We start from the raw sequence: 10,224 nt of genomic DNA on the forward strand, positions 1-10,224 counted from the left end.
GTAAGCTCTTCGGGGCAGGGTCCTCCCCTTTCTCACTTTCTGTACTCGTCTATCATTTGCAACCCCTATTTAATGTACAACACTGTGTAATATGATGGTGGTATATAAATCCTGTTTATTATTAATAATATTAAAAACTATCCCATGTACCTTTCTCCAAATTTAGGATTGAAATGGTATACATCTTAAAATCCAGATGACCATGATTTTTTTTTTTTTTGTGATGTTGTTACAACCTTATCTTAGAGGACAATAGTTGGTCTATGGAAATTGTTTCCCTTGTTGCTGTGCACACAATGTTGTTCAGTGAGGGAATTATATCTTTCAGATACTCATAGTACCATATTGCAGTTCAATCAATAATTCCTTGTCTTTATTGTAAAGAAATAGAGGGAAATTCAAGGACATTAGTCCAAATTGCTTCTGTTTTATGTTGGATGACCATTGGTCTACAAGTGACACCCAGCATACAACATACAACAATAAAACCAATAAAATAATTGCTGTATTTATGATTAGTAATAAAAAACCTGTTTATAATAGTCATTAAAAAAGTCATTCTTTTTAAAATCTCAACTCTAATTAATAATACTTGGCTAGAAAAGGGCCATGAATATTGCTGAAAATAAACTTAAAAAAAGTGAAAAGGATTGGTAAACTACTATACGGTGTCTATGTATAATATATATATTATATATATTTACATACACACAAAATATGATCATGCTTTCCATGTATTAATAATATTATTATTATTAATAAACGGGATTTATATAGCGCCAACATATTACGCAGCGCTGTACATTAAATAGGTGTTGCAAATGACAGACTAATACAGGAGGAGAGTATTCGATCAGATACAACTTGTAACATAATCAGATAAAACAAATGAAAACCGGCTTAAAATAAATAAAAGATTGGTCATTAATTTTTAGGTTTGTGTTTAGAAAACTAACACCAATAGAGCTGGTGAATGAGATGCAGCATATTTCACTTTTATGCTCACATGCAAATTCATGCAAATTTGAAAATGAGCAAATCAAACTCTGTATAGCGCTTGATTGTCTCAAATACTTTACTTGCAGACTATAAACCTACAAAAAAAAAAATTATTAAAACAGAAAACAATGGTCATCAAACTGCATGACACCACTGGAGAGAAGAAAGTAAATGGGACACAATGCAATGTACAATCACTATTCCTACACTGCCCTCCAGTGGTACTAAAAGATAATGCATGCCTTTCTTACCAGGTTTGTGGTCACTGACCCAGCACAAGCATGCAGTCAGGGAAATGATGACATGGAGGATATCTAAATTCTTATCAACAATTAGACATTAGACAAGGTAGGATCAGGACAACAGTTCAGAGCCTGCCCATTGATTCTGAGTCTCTTTTAAATTGAGGTTGTTCATTGATCAATAATTGCAATTTTTTTTTCCTTTAGAAATGTAAAGTTCACAAATCTTTTACATAGACTCACTAAATGAATATTAATATCCAAATGTAAAACTGGAACATACTTCAATCCATGAGGTGCAGACAGGTCACAGCAAAAGCACAAACCTAATATTTCCATAAATGCATGGTGGCATTAGAGGTGATTGCAATATTTTTTCTCCTCCATTGAACTACAGAACATCTCTTACAATATAGGGAGATAAAATGGTCTGTAGTTCAGCAACAGAGAACTAGGCAGGGCTGACAACACTGGGATCAGGATCCAAGCCAAAGCAGCATTGTCAACTCATGGACAAAAATATAAGGTACAAGAAGGAACACGAATATACAGTAGGGAAATACTCAGGTCTGACTTGTGATCAGAGAGCACTAGGAGCCAATCAGGTGTCCTGCTTTTACATGTGCTGACAAGGAACATTATGATAAAGAGCAGTGTGAGCAGAGGGATGAACTCATCAGCTCCCTTGTTGTCCAATATTAGGCTTGGGGCAGGAAAATGACCAAGCCGTAGTATTTAGCTGCAGTAGAAATAATTCTATGACCCTCAAGACATAAAGATTAAATCTTTAGCAGGTAAAACAACTCCTTTACATAAATGTAATGATTTGATTGAAATTTAGTTCTACAAATCCAGGAAAGAAATAAGATCCCACTATGAACTAGTAATACTATATAGAAACACATGGGTCTTCTTGTTCAAGGTTGTTCCCTGTAATTTCTTTTCTGTGTGCAGTATCACCAAAAGTATTCAGACTTTCAAGGGAGGTTTGAATCTGATTGGTGGCTCTGAGACTTTTCTTAGTACATCAGAATTCCTAAAAAAAAAAAAAAAAGGATCCTACAGTAGGCGTGTTTGGGAACAGCTCTATCGCATTAGAAACATATAAGCAAACAGTGTTCCCAGATCATCAAAATATGAACAAAGTCAAAGGGAAAAGTAGGTGCTGAACAGAAATGCCTACTCAAAACTTAAAAAATATTATAACATAAAAAAGTTTTTTGTTACCAGAATTTAAGTTTACAAAGTAATGACGGCAGCACCCCCGGTTTCTTTGGCTTGCAAAAACGTCACCCTGTTCAAATATCTGGAAACAACACCTCTCCTGGAGAATCTGAGAAATATATGGAGTTTCAATAATGTTTAGTAATTTTCCTAGTCATATACGATATCCCATGTCATAGTTTCCCAATACCCAGGGAGTCACATCATGAACCGTTGACATATTAATGGTGTGTAATGGAGGGGGCAGCAGTGATTTGGAGATAAGGCATGGGTGGTATCCTACCATGACGAAACATTGGGAGGGTACAGGAAAAGAGATAAAATCTACGTGGAGATTCAGGGTCATCATTACAGACTTCAGCCGTCGTACTGACCAAGGTAAGAGTGCCCAATTTTAATGCAGAGGAACATCCACCATCTGTATCCCGGCAGCTGAGTTTGCCGTCCTTGGGAAAACTTCTAGTGGCTTATTAATTAGGTCATTTCTCTAGGCTGGTGACAGCAGTAAACGGGAACATTTTAAATTAAAAGGGTCATATACAAAGCGGGCGGCAGATATTGATAAATTACCTTAATGGGTATCTGCAAAGTTTAGGAATGACAGGTTAGCTTGGATTTTTTTAAGAAGAATTTTGTAATCCGGTACATCATCTGCTAATCAATAACGCTAAAAAAAAATTTTTTTCTTTTTTAGAAATTTTTTAGTTGTTAAAGTTCTCTAAAATGGAGTTTGGTGTTAGGATACCCATAGGCTCTGTGTATAATGTTTGGATTGATGCAAAGATCCCATATACCCTGCCAATGCAAATTTAGCGCATGTTTTTGGAAGAGGAGCACTTTTAACACGTCTGAAAAGTCGGCTTTGCACCAAGCTCACCAGAAACAGCCCTTAAAGTTGCCCGTAGAGGGAAATTGGCATGCTGTACACATCTTTAGGGAAAATTTAAAAAAATGTTCCATGAACATGAATGCTTGACCAAGGACACCCCTTATTTTTTTGAAAAGATGAGGGGCAAGTTAATGCAGATAACGCCTGAACTTGGTTGTTTTTAGTAGAGATTAGTAGAAAAAAATTCTGCAAAACTACCATTTTCATATGCCAAAATTTTCCACAAATTGGCAAAATTTCATTAGGCTAAAATCTAGCAAAAATCTAAAGAAAGAAGAAACTATATCCATTGCTTCTTACTTAGTAGGTGTGTTTTCTTGTGTATTTAAAGTAGTTTGGTGTCCTTTGTTTATTTTACCTTTTTATTTCATTCAATTATTAGTTGTGTAATGCTTTAAAAAGTTGTCTTTATGCAGTAAAAGAGATTTCAAACTTTGAATGGAATTGTCTATGAAAAGCCGACAATCTTCTGCTCGGTATTCTGGTACTGCCATATGGGCTAGTAGTCCAGGGATGTAACTACAGTACACAAAGTCTCCATCATCACTGAAATATGGTCAGAGTGTGAGCTCTCTTGTCCTATAAACCATTACTTTAACGTCCGGTCTCAGACAGTTCCCTTCTTTTAGCCTGGATGCTAAAAGTTCAGATGTTTGTTTTGACAGACTTAGGTCACGTAATAAATCATTGAGCTCTTCTTGGGAGAACTGCTGCTTTGATAAAAACACTTTCCTCATATTCACTTCCACTGCTAACTCCTGGATTACACTCCAAACCCTGTATATCCTCCATGTCAGATACAGGAATATCAGGGAGTGTACTGAACACTGGTATGGGAACATCAGCACCATGCGGCACAGGTCGTCTTGCCGATTCCAAATCTGGGTACTTCCACTTGTTTTTTTTGTAACAATTGAAACCTTTTACATTCACAGCACAAACATAACAAACATTATGATGATTTTGGGGCTCTTGCCATACCATAGGTACACCACATTTCAAACTTTTAGGTTTTCCATTTTTCCACTGACATAGACACTCTACACAAGTTTCCCAAACCATATGAGGAGCCCAATACTTATCTTGCTCCTCCAGTTTATTACCAAAATATTCAAGATATGCCTGTTTCACAAATTCTGTAATGTTTCTTCTGAAAATATTCACCACAAATGTAGCAAAATACATTAGGTTCATTTAAACAACTTCTTTTTGAAGAACTCATATTTTTGTAAAAAAATAAAATGAAGGCAAATGAAAGTTTCATAAAAATAATTATACATTTAATATATAAAATGTAAAACATTGTTGTAAATAAAGATTCAAAATAATAATATAGTGTGCTGAAATTTGTTGTTGGTAAAATCGTTTATTCCTATTCCTGTGTCACAAGAACTAGAGCCAATTCAATGAAACTGATTCAGCAGACCTGTAATACACTAAATATATTAAAAAATCCTTGGCAAGTGAAAAAATTTTTTTTTGTTGAGCCGTGTTATCAAGAACACCCAACAGACAAAATGAACAATGAGGACTTCCTGGTATTACTCCATCATGGGTAAATAGGTTATTACAGAATACCAGATTTACCATTCTCTTCTTTACAGATGACATCCATGCTCAGACACCTCCTGGCTTTTGTCCTCATCATCCTGGCTCTGAGCTTAGCCACATCAGCAGCCCCCAGCGAGCCGCAACACCCTGGAGGGCAGGCAACCCCGGAGCAGCTGGCACAGTATTATTCAGACCTGTATCAGTATATCACCTTCATCACTCGCCCCAGGTAAGAGTTCTTACTCCCTACTACTCCTCATTGGTTATCACCCAACAGGTTTTAGAGGGATTATCTATGAGGCATGAGATATAAGGGAGGCTCAGTATCCACCTTCATTTGACAAACCAAAACATTTGGACGACCCAAAAAATTCTGTTCATGGAAAATTCATAGGTACCACAACGGTGATGGATCATACCTTGACATCTGACCACCTTCCTCTGTCTTCTCACAAAGTACGCCATCCTGTTTCTATTGTATCAATGTACAGAAAGCAGAACAAACAAATGCTCTCAATATTGGTAAGATAAGTTCCTCAGGTTCATAAAAACCTTGGAATCTAAATAACAATTTTTTTGTCATTTGAACCTGAAAAGGATGGTGGTAAGGGAGCTGCCATTGGTTGGGGGTTTGAAGGTGCACATAGAAGGTCATCCTAACCTTTCTTCCTTACTTGGCAGTCAATGACCAGTAGATCATCCTCAGGTTTCCTTCTCTACTTTGCGTCTACTTCTACTTTTTGTCTAACCTGCTCAGTACCTGGTTGCCATCCTTGCTCTTCTTGACCGCTTGGCAAGTCACTTATCCTAACTGTAAACCAAACACCATAGTCTTCCTTCACTACCTGGTATCACTAATCTAGGTGAAGAGCGATTATTCCTGCAGCAAGAACATGGCTCGGCACCTAATATACAAGTTCCGTTTTTCTGGTGGATGATGCAAGGATAATGATGACATTTATGGAGCGTGTTCATCTCTCTACTAAGATAGAGAGATGAACATTATACAGAAATCAGATGTATGGCTTGTCACAAATACAAATAGTCTTCTCACAGTCATTCTGAAGGACCATTTAAATTGATTTTAACATGTGATACAAATCAATGTTAAACTATGCTCACATAATTGTACATAGATGATGCTTTAGGAAGTCCTATTGAAGACCTCTGACACCATAACTTACTTCTCTCACTTCAGCATTCACGACAATACTCATTCCTAGAAGAGTTCGGGTGCCCCTAAAGAGCTGGCCCCAGAACAAGTCTTTATTTTAGAATTTTTTTCACTTCTATTCCATTTCAGTTGACCGCTCCCAATAATAGATTTACTAAGACTGGTACTGATAAAAGTAAGGAAGCTTCCTGCTTGGGATGGTAGCCGTTTTTCTATTGCATCAATTGACCCAATGTTCAGAGTTTAGGAGACAATATACAGCACAGATGTTTCAGAAGTTTCAGCTTCCATCAGAGGCTTTTTAACAGATTTCCTTTCATATGACTTGCCACTGCCAGCTGTGCAGATGGTGCTAAGATAAAGTCAGGGCTATCAGGCTGATGAAATGGGATTATGAATCCCTGATAATTACACTCTGTGTTTGTCCTATAGATTCGGCAAAAGATGGGACGAAGTTGGAGTGGAAGACGTTCCTAGCTACTAAACCTGCAGTGTGAGTATTATCCTAGTCCCATCCTTACCAAAATTCAACCCCTGCTACCAATATAATATAGATGACCACAAAGTACATTGGAAAACACCGGTAAAGTGGACCTATCACTGGGAAATGATATGCTCAGCCATTAATTAACTTATTGTACAGACTTCTAACGGCCTGGATGCAACATTCATGTTTTGGTGTCACATCTGAAACATCAAGCAGATCATTTCTGAGCTGTATACTCATTCTGGGCCAGTGATCCAGAAGGGATTAAAGGCACAGAAGCAGAACACCAACCAGGCAAGATGGATATTATAGAACCAGATCACCAATGGCCACTCATCTCTCAGTACAGGTCCAGAATAGTTGGCAGTAGCTTTACCAACCGTGAGAAATAAGTGAAAACTCATTGCACTCTTAAACATCCTTTTCCCCAATATTTCCAAAATAGTAAGATTTCCCTAAAGTTCTATTTTTGAACATGGAAACACACTTTTTATCCATTGCCAGATATCCAATACTAAATAGCATTTTTCTTCCCTAGGTCAGTGACTACATATGGGGCGGAAGATGAAGATACAATACAATACAGATGTTGCATCTCTCAGCTTTGTGCTGTAAACAGATATGTTCATCTGGTTAATAAAAATCTGTTACAAAAAAGATTGTCTTTGGTGATTGATTTGAAGTGCTTTAAATATATGATAACTGCTTGAATCCTCCTATTTAGGCTTGAACCACATGGATGTAATAAAACTTTTGTGCATTGCAGTAGAAGACCTATTGAAAATGGTGAACGTGTTGAGATATTTAATAAAATATGATGAACCAATAGATACAGTCAATGGACTGGAACAAGCGTTCTTACTTTTCAAGCTGCATGATTGTACCGGGTCAGTAAGCACTTTTAAACACCCCATTAACTCGAGCTATCTCTGGCAACAAGTGCTTACTCCCCAACTGTCCATATAGACAAGCATTTACCCATAAATACTTGGCCAAAGAAAGATTGTACACCCCAAACTATCCCTAAGCCAAGCACCCTCTAAATAAATAAGAAACAATGTGTGTAAATTTGGTCCAACTCAGACACAGCCAGTATTTTTAGATAAAAGTCACCAATAGCAGCCCAGTTTCTCTTTAAAATTATTTTAAGGGATTCAAGTTAATGTCTGGTCACAAATTTGCATTCTTAGTGTTACACCCCAAATTGCTTTGAAGGTATTAAAAATTGAGCATGTCACCCCTATGTTCAAGTATAGGGTAAAAAAGGTTTATCTAAAATAAGTATAAGTAACTCAGCAACAACAGCCATAAAAAAGCCAAGACAGGGAAAAAATATAACCCATCGGGAGTGACAACAGATGCAAACACAAGTGAGCAATAGTAAAGAAGAGGGGTACATTACCTTACTTGGCCCTGCAACTAACACTTAATTCTTTTCTAGTAATACAATTCTTATTGATACCAAGCACAGTGCTCCCAATTAGCTCTTGTACAATTCTACAGAGTATGCAATTTTTTTATATAAATAAAAAAAAAAAATTATATATGCTAGAGAAAGCAGGTCTTCCAATACAGTCCAAAGCCAACGTAAGCCCCTAAATATTTTCTTATTTCGGGAATTGTTTTAATACATCACCAGACCAATAATATTGAATCAAATCAATACAAACACGTCCTCCTCATATACAATAGTACAAGCAAACCATTTAATACAATATATGCAATCATAACCAATAGAAGTGACACATGCATTGCATACTCAATGCAGAATATGAGACAATAATGAAATAATAGAAGGCAAAGTTACTGAAAAACAAACTCACATTTGCCATGCTGGAAAGGGATTCAGTATCACCTGTGGGCTCTGCCCACTATTGATTATCTGCAGGTGATCACATTGCTTGATTGACATCTATGACAACCAATGCTGTTATTCTGCATAGGATGAACACACCAATTTAATAATTTACAATAATTCCCATATTTCTTTAAAGTAAACCCGTCATTATTTGTTACATATCAAATTAAGGGATATGTAACGATTTATAAATGAGGCAAAAAGCCGGTTTAAGTGGTGATCAGCTGAAAAGACTTCAAATTTAAGAAGATAGATACTGGTGGTGGTCCCCACATTTGCAAACCTGATCGCTACTTTGTAGTTCGCTTTAAAAGTGTAGAATGCCATAGGGCACAATAGAGGTCCGCCATGTCTATTTTAAACTCCCAGATGTTATTTTTTGTTGCAATGGTCCCTTGGAAAAGGTAAAATTGCTGATGATGATGTAAGTCTAGCTGTAGCTGAAAAAGTGTTAATCAGTTGAAATAGAGTTTCTGATGACTGATTTCGGTTAGTTATGATACAGCCACCGATCACTGATCATCATCATAAAACATTTTTTTGTTTTTCAAAGTAGCAATCAGAAAAAAAAGGGAAAGGAAGAAGTTGCGATATGTTAAAAAAAATTTCTAGACATACACTGTTATGGTTGATCTGGCAAACAATATTTAGGATTGAACAGTGAATATCAATCACAGACCTTGAAATCTAGTAGAGACCAGGGGCTTTGCTTGGATTCTGAAGAATTCGGGGCACCCTGAAAAGGAGTATGTGGCATCACAGCAGTACCCCCACATACAATCATTTACCTCTCTAGTGGCATGTCTGGCTATCCCAGTCTCAGCTTTGCAGGAAATGTGGCTGCCAGAAACTATGCCATGTTGGCCGAAGATGCCCAGGCCTTGCATAGGTTTACACATTGGCGACTCTGTGACTAATTATGGAGCCCGTCTGACCTTATGGCTGTGTTTGTTCATTAGAGCCTTTGTGAGATGTGTGTTGGGTGGTGAGCAGAAGCTTTGGTTTGCAGAAAGGTCAGGTGTGTACTTGGCGGGAGGGATGGGGGAAACAGGTGCCAGGTGGAGGGCGGCATGTATGGAAGAGAGATCTGTTTAATAAACAGTGAATCCAATATTCAGCAACAGTGGGGGAGAAGCTTATGGACATGGAAGAAGATCCACCAGAAAGTGGTGCTGAATGTCAGATTTACAGTTTTATAAACAGACCCCTTAGGGTACATTCTACATTCAGACAGGCAGTAGGAACACTGGTTCCTGGGTGGCTCCTGGTGGTTGGCACCCACTCAATAGCCCCGAGAGCTGTGGCACTCAACTGCTGCCCCCATTTATTCTCTCTACTGGGAAGATCTAAACTTGTGTTCATGAGCAGGAGACATATGGTGGTGGGGGTTATGTATATCTATGAACTTAGGGGCTAGGAATAAAGATATTGAATAGGAACACATCCTGTCCCACTGATAACTTAGTCTTTGGTTGAAGCTTTGCCTAGACTAATATAAGTCAATAAACTAATGGCCACACTGAATCTGCAGCAGACCTGGATGAGATTCAATCATACGTTAAGTCGAACATCCTTGGCTTTCAATAAAATATAATAGTGATATTGATCGTAATAATTATCAGACAAATGAATCATTCATTTATTGTCTGTATTTGATCACAAGAATTAATTAGTAAGTCGTTCACTATATAACAATCGCCAATAGAATCACATGACACATAGGGATCCAGGTGGAGAATCAATAATTGCCAACGAATTTTAAGAATCTGAAAGATTCTCTACCAGGGAATGTTTCACTGA

Source organism: Pyxicephalus adspersus, chromosome 6 (genome assembly GCF_032062135.1).
Source record: "Pyxicephalus adspersus chromosome 6, UCB_Pads_2.0, whole genome shotgun sequence".
NCBI lineage: Eukaryota > Metazoa > Chordata > Amphibia > Anura > Pyxicephalidae > Pyxicephalus > Pyxicephalus adspersus.